This window comes from Erinaceus europaeus, chromosome 11, assembly GCF_950295315.1.
Source record: "Erinaceus europaeus chromosome 11, mEriEur2.1, whole genome shotgun sequence".
In the NCBI taxonomy this organism is placed as follows: Eukaryota; Metazoa; Chordata; class Mammalia; order Eulipotyphla; family Erinaceidae; genus Erinaceus; species Erinaceus europaeus.
In genome coordinates, this window is record NC_080172.1 from 86,040,323 (window position 1) to 86,053,408 (window position 13,086).

General features: G+C 36.1%; 1 protein-coding gene across 1 annotated transcript in view; it reads left to right on the top strand.

The window, feature by feature from the left end:
* Positions 1 to 8,467: 8,467 nt before the first annotated feature.
* LOC103127201 (pancreatic alpha-amylase) overlaps positions 8,468 to 13,086 on the top strand; it is a 32,668-nt gene continuing 28,049 nt past the window's right edge. Inside the window, exon 1 of the mRNA XM_007538091.3 lies at positions 8,468 to 8,790. The gene's annotated coding sequence lies outside the window, so the exon portion shown is untranslated. The remainder of the gene's footprint in view (positions 8,791 to 13,086) is intronic.

Consider the following 13,086-nt stretch of genomic DNA (forward strand, 5'->3'; position numbering starts at 1 on the left):
GGGAGTTAGGTCAGCCAACTTTCATATCTGAGAACCAGATTCTGGGCCTGGATTCAAACTTGGCACCACATTATGCTATTAGCTGAGCAGTGCTTTGGTCTTCTTTCTCTATTGTCCTGTCTCATAATACAGAACATAATCATTATTTTTTTGAAGACATATATGTAGTATGGATAAATTAAGTCTTATACTGTTGGGAGAAATGTGAAACAGTAGAATTTATTAACTAACCAAAGTGGAAACAACTCAAGTGTTCAGCTATTGTAGTACATCTCTATGGAATAGTAGTTATTGATACAATAGTGTGTATTTTATTTTTTTAATTTTTTATTATCTTTATTTATTGAATAGAGACAGCCAGAAATCAAGAGGGAAGGGGAAGAGGCAAGGAGAGAGACAGACACCTGCTGCACTGCTTCATCAATTGCAAAGCTTTCACCATGGTCCTTGAGCACTATAACGTGTGTGCTCAACCAGGTGCTCCACCACCCAGTCCCTGGATTTATTTCAGATGCATAATTTTCTGTAAAAATTAATAATAAAGGGGGCTGTTTTCAGAAAGCTATACCCTATAGGGTTTCACTTCTATTAAAGTATTAAAGATAAAACTATAAGACAGAGACCTGATTTTGTTTCCAGAAATCAGCTGTAGGTGGGGTGGATAGGTCAACTAAAAAGTAATGTGGGGGAGTTGGCGGTAGAGCGTATGGTTAAGTGCACGTGACACAAAGCTCAAGGACCTGCATAAGGATCCTGGTTAGAGCCCTGGCTCCTCACCTGCAGGGGAGTCGCTTCACAAGCCATGAAGTAGGTCTGCAGGTGTCGTATCTTTCTCTCCCCCTCTCTGTCTTCTCTCTCCATTTCTCTCTGTCATATCCAGCAATGACGACAAGAATAATAACTACAACAATAAAACAACAAGGGCAACAAAAGGGAATAAATAATTTTTTTTAAAAAAAAGTAATGTGGGGATTTTGGAGTGTAGGAGAAATATGGTTGCTTTTGTTTGTTTTTATTTTTATCCAGCTCCTATAGGGTGCATGGATTTAGTTCTGATAGTTCGCGCAAGTAGAAGAGGGTTATTTTAATGAGCCCCTTTAAGAAATGCCAACTTCTCTGACATTTTCAAAAAAAATATTAAATTTCAGGTTCAGTTTACCATCAGGAATGTTAGCGTAAGAAAAACCAAAGCTATAAGTAATTAATTTTCTGCAAAATAATAATAATGCTTGGTCCAGGAAAATAAAACCTTTGGTCTAAACTAGCTGATTAAAATATGAAGAAATTGAAAATAAAAAATGTATTTTGAGGTACACTATATATTGAATACTCAGATTAATACATTAAGAAACACTTTTACCATATGAATAACCCAGGCATAAGGCCAGTTTCTACCACAGTGAAGGAAGCTTTGGTGGAGTGTGTGCATGTGTTTCCCTCTCTCTGCTTTTCTATATCACTCTATCTGAAAAAGCCAGAACCAGTGAAGTCCTGGAAACAAAACAAAAAGTTACTCTAAATAAGTTGCATAAGAATAATTTTTTCTATTTTACATACTTTGTGAATTCTATAATAAATTTGCTTGTTGATATAATAAAGCTAGAATATCTGGTAATAAATCTATGCTATACTACCTTAGGTATGTTTGCTTCAAGACGTTTCTATTATTTATTATTTGCTATAAATTAGGATGCATTCCTTTCCTATAATGTCATAAAGTAATTATTTTTTGAATGAATGGAGCTTAGAGTATTTCTTCTTGATTTACATGCACTTTCCAGAAATGTATGAAAAACCCAATGCATAGGACATTAGTAGGATGATGCATTTGAAAACTCCTTGAACTTTGTGTTCCTCATCTTAACTCAGTTTAGATACCAATAATAATTATGAGGCAAGCTAAGAAACAGCAGAGACATAGAATCTTCACCAGAGTGAATGGGTCTAAATGCTAGACTCAGCAAGAACTCAAAACAAGTATGATGCATATGTTCAAACAATTAAAATAATTAATGTTTAGAGAATAATAAGTTGAAAATGAATGCATACAACCTACCAGCTAAGAAACTGAAAATTCTAAAAAGAACACTGGTAACTCTAGAGCTGGAAAGTATTACTTCCAAAATGAAAAGAAAATTATTAGATGGAAAAACAGCAAACATGAGGCTTTTTTTTTTTTTTTGTAAGGGGAATCAGAGGCCATGTGGTGGCTCACCTAGTTGAGCACATCATATAGTGCATAAGGACCTGGGTTCAAGCACCCAGTCCCCACCTACAGTTGGAATGCTTCATAATCAGTAAAACATTGCTCTAGTCTCTGTTTTTCTCCCCTTTGTTATCTCCTCCTGCTTGCTCAATTTCTGTCTGTCTCTATCCAAAGTAAATAATGGGTAGGAAAACCTTAACCAGAAGTCAGGACCATAAGATCTGAAACACCTCAAGGTTGAGAGAAAATCACTTCAGTCACTTCATAATTTATCTCATAATTTATTTTCAAGAGAAAATCACTTCAGTCACTTCATAATTTATCTGGACAGATAACACCTAGACACCTTGAGGTAGGAGAATGGCAAGTGTGTCAGTTATCAGAACTCTAGGCAGAGTATTTATTGATAAAAATCACATCAAAAGGAACAGGAAGATCAAAGCTGCTTTTAGGTAAAAATAGAGAAACAACTGTCAAAGCACAATTTTTTTTTTTATTTTAGAAAACTAAGATTTTTGTTTTGCTATCATTTATCAAACAAAAAAATTCTTATTTGTTGGATTTTCTTATTTAATTTTACTGCAATTTAACAAATGCTGTCTAATTTTTAACTTCTATCCTGGTTAATATTAAAGACTGTTCTTTTTTTCAGCATCCTCAATTTAGGTCCTTCACCATTGTGCATTAAGTCCTCAATATTACTAGTGCACAAATTACTTTTAAGGTGTGGGAGACATCAAGAATGTGCTAAACCTTGATTACAACAGTCTTTGTCTGAATGCCATTAGCCAGGTACAATTCTTCAATGCCTCAATAAATATTCAGGTCACTTTGTTATGCACAAACCCTAAACCCTTCCAGGGAAGGAGAAAGAGATCAGTTATAGGTAAGCATTTTGCATTATCTATAGGCCTGTTGGCTAATATTTTAACTTTTGGCCCTTCTCACATTTTTGCCTTAATGGGGAGGGAATTGTGACAAAAGAGGAGTGCATGAAGCCTTACTTAAACTGGGGCACCAGGCATGTTTCTTAAACATGGAGGCTTTAGGTTCAAATCAATAGAATTTCTAACAAATACCAAAAAAGTCTGGGATCAGAAAACTGCTACAACAGTAAATAAGTAAACAATTTTTAAAAAGGAAGAAAAGGAAAATCAACGAACTTTAAAATAGATCAATATAAATTTTCCAATATTTATACTGGAGAGGGAAAAATAAATTGAAGTACAATGAACAGAGCCTTAGACATATGTGAAACATTATCAGACATATCAACACATGTCGCTGGGAGTCCCTGGAGGAGGGAACACACTCAAAATCAGTAGAAGAATATTTGAAAAAAAAATACCAAAATCACCTTACTTTACATATGATGAATGCTGATTAAACCAACAGAAAGTAATAAAGGACATTCAGAAATTATACATATATATGTGTGTGTGTGTGTTTCAGATAAAAATGGTGTTTATAATTTACCTTAAAAACTGAATACAACACATGACATGGAGAGGTGGATTTATATTATGATATAATAGATATGACAACAATCACTGTAATGGGAGGTAACTACAAACTAAAGTTATACTTTGAGATTATACCTGGGGAGAATTAAGTGTTAAGAGTAGAATTCTGTGTTTGACATGTTTTAAGTACACAAGTATACCCTGATTGTTAAAAATATATGTTTGCCTCTTGGATGGAACTTGAAGGAATGAGATGATTCAGAAGAAGAATGAATATGGGATGATCTAACTTATAGGTAAAACTCAAGAAAAGCAAACTACAGGGTAAAACTTAAACTGGATTTAGTCTGTTGTAGCAAGGCCACTGACATGGAAGAGGACAGGGGAAGTTGAGTGGGTGTTGGGGACTTAAGGCAGGATTGTGGAAGAGGACCTACATGGTTGGGGGGGGGGGCTAGTGTGCAGACACCTATCAGAGAAGAATGAGATATACACATATGAACAAGTAGCTTGTAAATCATTATTTCCCTAGTAAATATATAATTTTTTTTAAAAGGTATAAACAAAGTAGTAACAGGAGTCAGGTGGTAGCTCAGCAGGTTAAGCACACGTGGCACAAAGTGGAAGGACCAGCTTAAGGATCCCGGTTCAAGACCCCGGCTCCTCACCTGCAGGGGAGTCACTTCACAAGTGGTGAAGCAGGTCTGCCGGTGTCTATCTTTCTCCCTCTCTCTGTGTTTCCTCCTCTCTCCATTTCTCTCTGTCCTATCCACCAACGACAACATCAATAACAACAACACTAGTAACTACAACAATAAAATAACCAGGGCAACAATAGGGAATAAATAAATATTTTTTAAAAAGTAATAACAGGTATTGGTGTGATTTAGGAAGAGAAGGTAGAGCCAGAGAAAAATGGGCAAATATATATATATAGTTACAGAAATAATAGTCAACCCATGTCTATGACTTTGGGATAATTACTGCAGTTTCCCATGGAGGGAAAGTGGACACACAATTCTGTAGTGGGAATGATGTGAAATTATACTCCTGTTCCCTCATAATTTTATAAATCAATATTATATCATCAATAAGAATTTTTAATAAAAAATAGTTCTAGGACCAAATCTAGTAAAGGTAGGAAAGAATCTGGTGACAGTAAGTGGATTGTATCAGGGTAGTTGTAGCTGGATAGGGGCCCAGTGCTTTGCAGTGGAGGAGAAATGCATGGTGGTGGTGAGTCGGTGGTGCTAGCACATACTTTGGGCAAGCTATGAAAAAAAAGAGAGACAACAACAATGTTGGCAAAACATTTCCTCAATAAAAGCCAATTTTGGGGGCTGAGTGGTAACACACCTGGTTGAGCGCACATTACAATGCGCCCAGTCCCCACCTGCAGGGGAAAGTTTCACGAGTGGTGAAGCAGTGATGCAAGTGTCTTTCTCTCTGTTTACGTTTTCCGTCTTGATTCTCCCTATCTAATAAATAATAAAATAAAAATTTTTAAAGTGTATTTTATTTGCCACCAGGGTTATCACTAGGGCTTGGTGCAAGCACTGTGAATTCACTTTTTTTTTCTTCTGTTTTCTGTTTAACTGGATATGAAAGAAATTGAAAGGGCAGGAAAGCAAAGAGGGACATCTGTAAACTTGTTTCAGTGTGAAGTATGCTTCCTGCAAGTGAAGATAGAGGGTGGGAGTGTACTGGGGAAGCAGAGGCTCAAACCCTGGTCTGTGAGCATGGTAATGTGCACTACCAAAGTAAATTTTAAATGGCAGATATATCCAAAAGGCAAGGAAACAAAGACAAGGGAGTCAGGTGGTAGCGTAACAGGTTAAGCGCATGTGGCGCAAAGTGCAAGGACCAGCATAAGGATCCTGGTTAGAGCTCTTGGCTCCCTACCTGCAGGGGAGTCGCTTCACAAGCGGTGAAGCAGGTCTGCAGGTGTCTATCTTTCTCTTGCCATCTTCCACTTCTCTCTACATTTCTCTCTGTTCTATCCAACAATGACGACAACAATAAAACAAGGGCAACAAAAGGGAATAAATAAAAATAAATTTAAAAAAAGAATTGTACTCTTATTTAAAAAAAGACAAAAGAAAAGATAAATGGGAAGCAAATAGCAAAATAATAGGCTTGAATTTGGCAATATCAATACTTACATAAAACATTAATCATTTGATAAAGATAAAATCATTTAACCTGGTGTATTGCACCAAAGTAAAAGACTGGGGGGGGGGGAGTATGGGTCCAAAAAGGATGTTAGAGGACCTTGTGGAGGTTGTATTGTTATGTGGAAAACTGAGAAATGTTATGCATGTACAAATTATTGTATTTACTGTCGAATGTAAAACATTAATCCCTAATAAAGAAATTTTAAAAATCATTTAACCATATTCTATTTTCTCTCTACATAAAAAGTCCACAAATCATTTTCATGAAGCCAAAATTAAGGTGTCAGTAGGGCCTTGAAACCTCCAATGCCTCTAAGCAAAACCCAAGCCTTATTCCTCTTATTAAATGTTATTTACTGATAGTTAGTAGGTGATGCACACAGTAGATTATACAAGTTACCAGGTACAAGGATCCCCGTTCAAGTCCATGGTCTCCACCTGCATCTGAGAAACTTCACAAGTGGTAAAGCAGTGCTGCTGGTGTCTTTCATTCTCTCTTCCTCTCTGCCCCACCCCATTTCTCTATTTGTCCCATCAAATTAAAAAAAAAAAAAAGACTACCAGGAGTAGTTGATTCATCTTGCAGACATCGAGTTCCAGTGATAATGCTGGAAGCATAACAAAAAAATGCTATTATTGATAAAACAGATCCAGAGCATCACTGGCACATGAGAAGTCAAAATGAAACTCGGGACGTCATGCTGAGTCCTTTATCTACTGTGACCTCTATATCTACTGTGACCTCTCAGGTCACAGAGACACACAGACCTGAATTTTTTATAGTATTGTTAAGTTCCATCTTACCTTGACTTTGTGATCACACTTGGGCTTCAGTGGGATAATCCAGAGTTATCTACCCATTTAACAGTTTTTTTGAAATTTATTTATTTATTTATTTTATATGACAGAGATAAATTGAGAGGGAAAGGGGACATAGGGAAAGATAAACACCTGCCTCACTGCCACAGGGGACTTGAACCTGGGTCCTTGCACACAGCAACATGTTTGGTCATTGAAGTGTACCACCATCCAGCCTTTTCATTTAAGAGTCTAATCTTAATCACATCTACAAAGACCTTTTGGTCAAGTATAACATTTATAGGTTCTGGAAAAGGGTTGTTACATTTTATGCGTATTTAAAAAACTAACACTTTATTTCTATTTTATTTTTCTGGTGGAGTTGAAACCTGCCACATGTGTTATATCATTGTTTTGTGGCTTTTTTTTTTTTCATTAAATTTAAGAGACAGAGAGTGGGATCACACTGGAACTTCCTCTAATGCCATAGTACCCTGTGGTACTGCAACTTGAAGCTGGGCCGTTGGTGCAAGAGGAATGGTATAATGCCTCATCTAGTGAACTGTCTCTCTAGCTTGGTTCTCTTTGGGTCTTATTATACTGGTGTATAAAATTTAGGATATGCCAAAGATCTGTTGTTTTGCTTGTTGCAGGTAATTGTTACAAAATTGTTGTTTACTTAATGTAAATGCTAGCCGTCTTTCTAGATTTTTTTTCCTAGGTCATTAAAACAGATTAGATTTACATACGTTGCTCCAAATAACATAAAAGATAAGTCAATGTGCCAATGGTATTTTTTTATATAAAATTAAACCTCATGACTGCTATAGCAGAATGCTTTGACACATTTTAATAATCCAAGTCTCCAAAGTAGCAGACATTGCTTCTGTTGGCATTTCGTTGATAATGCAAATCACATTGACACTATCAAATACAGAGGTGTCTATTTCACCTGCAGAGAGCAGCACCGAGTATCCGTGAACAACAGTGCATTTTAGGGGTGATATGAGAACAGGAATAAAACCAGCAATATAGAAAACAATTAAATTCACACAGAGTAGAACTTTGAAAATCAGTATATCTTAACATAATTCTCTCTACTTCTGAAATCTTTAAAGTATTAATATAAACAGAAATGTACAGATCTACCATATTTCACATATTGTTGATTTCACATACACACATAGACTACTTTTTTTTTTTAACAACCCACTGAGGGAGACTAATAAGTTTTAATGGTGGCTAAGAATTCATTGAACAGTTATGCAACTGATGTTTTTATTTCAGTGTCAACATTTACTAAGATTTGACCATAGGGAATTTACACAATATTTTGAGTGACATAGTTTCCTCCTTTTAAAGCTGATCAAAATCATAATTCTATCTTAGGTCATTGCATGTTTGAGAAATTAAAATGATAATGCATATAAATGCTTTATAGCTAGATTCAATGACTACTATCACTTGTTGATTATTTTGTATTTTATCACTTAGCACCGATACTATTATTCCTACTTTCCTAAATGAGAACCTAACTGCAATCTATAGATTTTAATGCTTTCTGTAAGATTAATATAATAAGTGGAAAACTTTAAATTCAAAGTTCAAGTTGGTTTGGAGGTTTAGTTGACATTCTGCAAATGCTTATTTTATTAAACTCTAATAAAACTCACTCTAATCTGAATTAATCTGAACGTTTAAGAAATTTCATTAATTATTTTATGCTCTAAATTTATTTAAGTGGCTCATAAAAAGCGAGTTGAGATTACAAGAGAATACTGCAGAAATAGAAAGTAACACAAAAACATGAAAAACAACTATAAATGTACAATGTACTTTCACAAGGCTGAAGGGCAACTAACTAATTGGCCAGGGGAGGAAAGACGATAGTGTGTTCAGAAAATAGAGTGATATTGAGCAACCTGGTGGCACTCTGGAGCTCAAATTAGATTTATTTTTGGTATAAAATAGTTTTGGGAATTGGAACATATTTTTAAGAGCACATACCGAGAGGAAAATTATTATAGAAAATTTATAGTATCCTAAACTTGACATTTTATTTTTCTATTTAAAGAGACCAACGAACTTTGTTATTTTATTATTAGAAAGTCAACTGGATTTGAGGCTAATGATTTTAGAAGTCCAAGTGGTAAGTTATTTTAATGTTACTTGACTATCTTATAGCCACCATTCTGTAGTCTTTAAATATGTGTTTTCTGTAATATGATTTGGTCCTGTTTAAAGTTTCAGAAACTATATCAGGTTTGTTGACATTCAAGTTTCAGTTTCCAAAGGCACAAAATGTACTATTTTTGTTTGATCTGCATCGGAACGTTGACTCAAAATATTCCCCTTCAGAAGTCTGCTATGCAAGCTTAATTCTCTTTATCTTCTTTTCTCTGGCTTTCGCTTGTTATTTAGCCTGGTTCTAAAGTGAACCTCAACTTCACTTTCCTTTTTATTTTATTTTCTCATTTTTTATTTTTCTTCTTTTAATTTCTCCTCTTTTTCTTTCCTTTCTCCTTTTTTCTTTATTCATTCTTTCTTTCTGAATTCAGGGGAAGTGAATGGTTCATGGGTGATAGAATACTGTTTTAAGAAAACCATATAATTCATAATAAAATTTAGACAAATCATGGCTCTTGTCAGCAAGAGAAATTGTTAATAACCAAATCCTATAGTAATAAAAATCTGTAAAGCTCTAAAACATTGAAAACTAGGAAGATGGGGGGGAGTATCACGTGATAATAAGTATTTCACTGAATTATAAATATAGACATTGGAAGTACTTCCATTAACATTTTGATGATACTTTTATTAAATTATTTTCCTATAAGAATAATTAATTATTACTAACCTAGATTATCAAATCCAAATGACAAGTGTAGATAACTTGTATCTTGTTGTTAATTCACTTATGCATTAAAAATATTTTAGTATCTGTTTAGATATATACCTACTCTGGATAGGCAAGAACTTTACAAACTGATATATACCACATTTATATAACTGTGTAAGGGCTTATGGTATATGTGTATAAATGCGATACATATGTGTATATATAATATTATAATTTTAAAAATTGAACCAACACTTAATTTTTGTTGAATCTTCAAGGTAAATCTGCATCTTACAACTGTAGCAATCACGTGAATTATCCTAAGGTTTATAAAGGCACTATTTTTATTTAACTTATTTTTTTTAATTCAGTATCATTTATTAAAGAAATTTCTTTTTTTAAATTTTTTTATTTATTTAAGAAAGGCAACATTAGCAAAACCATAGAATAAGAGGGGTACAATTCTGCACAATTCCCATAATCCAATCTCCATATCCCACCCTCTCCCCTGATAGCCTTCCCATTCTCTATCTCTCTGGGAGTATGGATGCAGGGTCATTGTGGGTTGCAGAGGGTGGAAGGCCTGGCTTCTGTCATTGTTTCCCCGCTGAACATGGGCATTGACTGGTCGATCCATACTCCCAGTCTGTCTCTCTTTTTCCCTAGTAGGGTGGGGCTCTGAGGAAGTGGCGCTCTAGTACACATTGATGGGATCCTCTGTCCAGGGAAGTCTGGTCAGCATCCAGAACCTGGTGTCTGAAAAGAGAGTTAACATACAAAGCCAAACAAATTGTTGAACAATCATGGCCATAAAGACTGGAATAGTGCAGATGAAGTGTTGGGGGTATTCCCTGCATGCTCTTGTGTACTTCTGCTTTCAGGTATGTATTTTCCCCTAGTTTATGGGCACGGGTGAACCTATGCTCTGTCTCAGGGAACCTGGACTATATCTAGGTTTGGGGACTTTACTGGGGAGTGGAACATCTGGAATGGAATTAGAGAATACTATGAAAGGAAAGGTCTCACCCGAGTGATGAAGCTGAAGGGTTGTCATTCCACATCTGAAGTCTCTGGTCACAGTCTGAAGTGAAGCATGCTAGGGTGGCACTTGTTGTGTTGATTAGGTTGCGATTAGCGGATGCAATATTATTTGATTTGAATTGAGAGCAGCATGCAGAAAAGTGGGCCCCACCCTAAGGTTCCAGTACTGGGGGGAATATGGCTCTATAGTGGAAATGTGAGGTTCCTGTTGTTTTAGGGTTCAAGAAGACAATGGATAGTTATTGTTATCATCACATTATTTGGTGATAGGGTTAACTTTGGAAAGTCCCTTTGATAGGGTTTGGGCTATAGTACCCAGCATCTTGTCTATAGCTGTGCTATCGGTTGCTTCTGTTCTCCCTGATATCGGCTTTTGGGAGAGAACATATCAAAGACAGCCTATGTACTAAAAAGACTTAGTCTGTGTCTTAAGAAGTTCTAGACATATCATCAGTTTTTCGCCTCTCATATTAATTAAATAGTGGTTTATATAATGTTTACACTTTAATAGGATTGTACATAAACACCACTCCCACCACCAAAAGACTGTGTCCCATCCCCACCACCCACCCCCACCCTCCCACCCTCCACCGTGCCGGGAATCCCAATGGCCAACCTCCCCTTCACCACAGTGTTTTTACATTGGTGTCCCGCTCTTGATTTAATCAGATGCTGCTTTTAAGTTTCCCTTTCTGTTCTTCTTTCTCAACTTCTGTTGATGAGTGGGATCATTCCATACTCATCTTTATCTTTCTGACTTAGCTCACTTAACATATTTCCTTCTATCTCTGTCCAAGATGGGTCAGATAAGGTGGGCTCATTGTTCTTAATAGATAGATGCATAGTATTCCATTGTGTATATGTACCACCGCTTTCTCAGCCACTCATCTGCTGTTGGGCACCTGGGTTCCTTCCAGGTTTTAGCTATTATGAATTGTGCTGCTATGAACATAGATGTACACACATCTTTTTGGTTGGGCGTTATGGAATCCTTGGGGTATATCCCCAGGAGAGAAATTACTAGGTCATATGGAAGGTCTATGTCTAGCCTTGTGAGAGTTCTCCAGACTGCTGTCCAGAGAGGCTATACCAATTTACATTCCCACCAGCAGTGTAGAAGGGTTCCTCTGTCCCCACAGCCTCTCCAACATTTGTTGCTGCTGTCCTTTTTGATGTATGCCATTCTCACAGGAGTGAGGTGGTATCGCACTGTTGTCTTTATTTGCATCTCTCTGACAATCAGCGACCTGGAACAGTTTTTCATATGTTTGTTAGCCTTTTGGATCTCCTCTGAAGTGAATGTCTTGTTCATATCCTCTGCCCATTTTTGGATGGGGTCATTTGCTTTTTTGGTGCTAAGTTTGCTAAGTTCTCTGTATATTTTGGTGATTAGTCTCTTTTCTGATGTTTGGCATGTGAAGATCTTCTCCCATTCTGTGAGGGGTCTCTTTGTTTGTGTGATAGTTTCTTTGGCTGTGAGAAGCTTTTCAATCTGATTTAGTCCCATTGGTTTGTTTCTGCTTTAGTCTTCCTTGCAACTGGGTTTATTTCATCAAAGATGTCCTTGAGGTTTAGGTGGAAAAGTGTTCCATAAATGTTTTTCTTTAAGTATTTGATAGTTTATGGTCTGAGATCCAGGTCTTTGATCCATTTGGAGTTGATTTTTGTTTCTGGTGAGATAAAGTGGTTCAATTTCATTTTCTGCATGTTACAACCCTGTTTTCCCAGCACCATTTATTTAAGAGAGTCTCCTTCTTCCATTTAATACTTTGGGCCCCCTTATCAAAGATTAGATGTCCATAGGTGTGGGGGTTTAGATATGGGCTTTCAGTTTTGTTCCACTGGTATGTGTGCCTTTTTTTTATTCTAGTACCATGCTGTTTTGATGATGATGGCATTATAATATAGTTTGAGATCTAGGTGTGTGATGCCTCCATTTATGTTTCTTTTCCTCAGGATGGTTTTGGCAATTCTAGGTGTTTTCTGGTTCCAGATAAATGAATGTAGTTTTTGTTCTATTTTCTTAAATAAGCTTGGTGGAACTTTGATGGGTATTGCATTAAATTTGTATATGGCTCTGGGGAGAATATTCATTTTGATGATATTTATTCTTCCCATCCATGAGCTTGGGATGTCTTTCCGTTTCTTGGTATCATTTTATATTTCCTTGAAGAGTGACTCATAGTTTTCAGTATACAAGTCTTTCACTTCTTTGGTCAGCTTTACTCCTAGGTATTTTATTGATTTTGTTGCAACAGTGAATAGAAGTGATTTCTGGATGTCTTTTTCAGTTTTAGTGTTTGCATAGAGAAATGCCACTGATTTTTGTACATTGATGTTGTAGCTTGATACCTTGCTATATTGCCTAATAACTTCCAGTAGTTTTCTACTGGATTCTTTAGGTTTTTCTATGTATACTCTCATGTCATCTGCAAATAGTGAGAGTTTGACTTCTTCCCTTCCAATCTGTATTCCTTTGATTTCTTTCTCTTGCCTGATTGCTATGGCAAGAACTTCCAATACTATGTTGAAGAGTAATGTTGATAGTGGGCACCCCTATCTTTT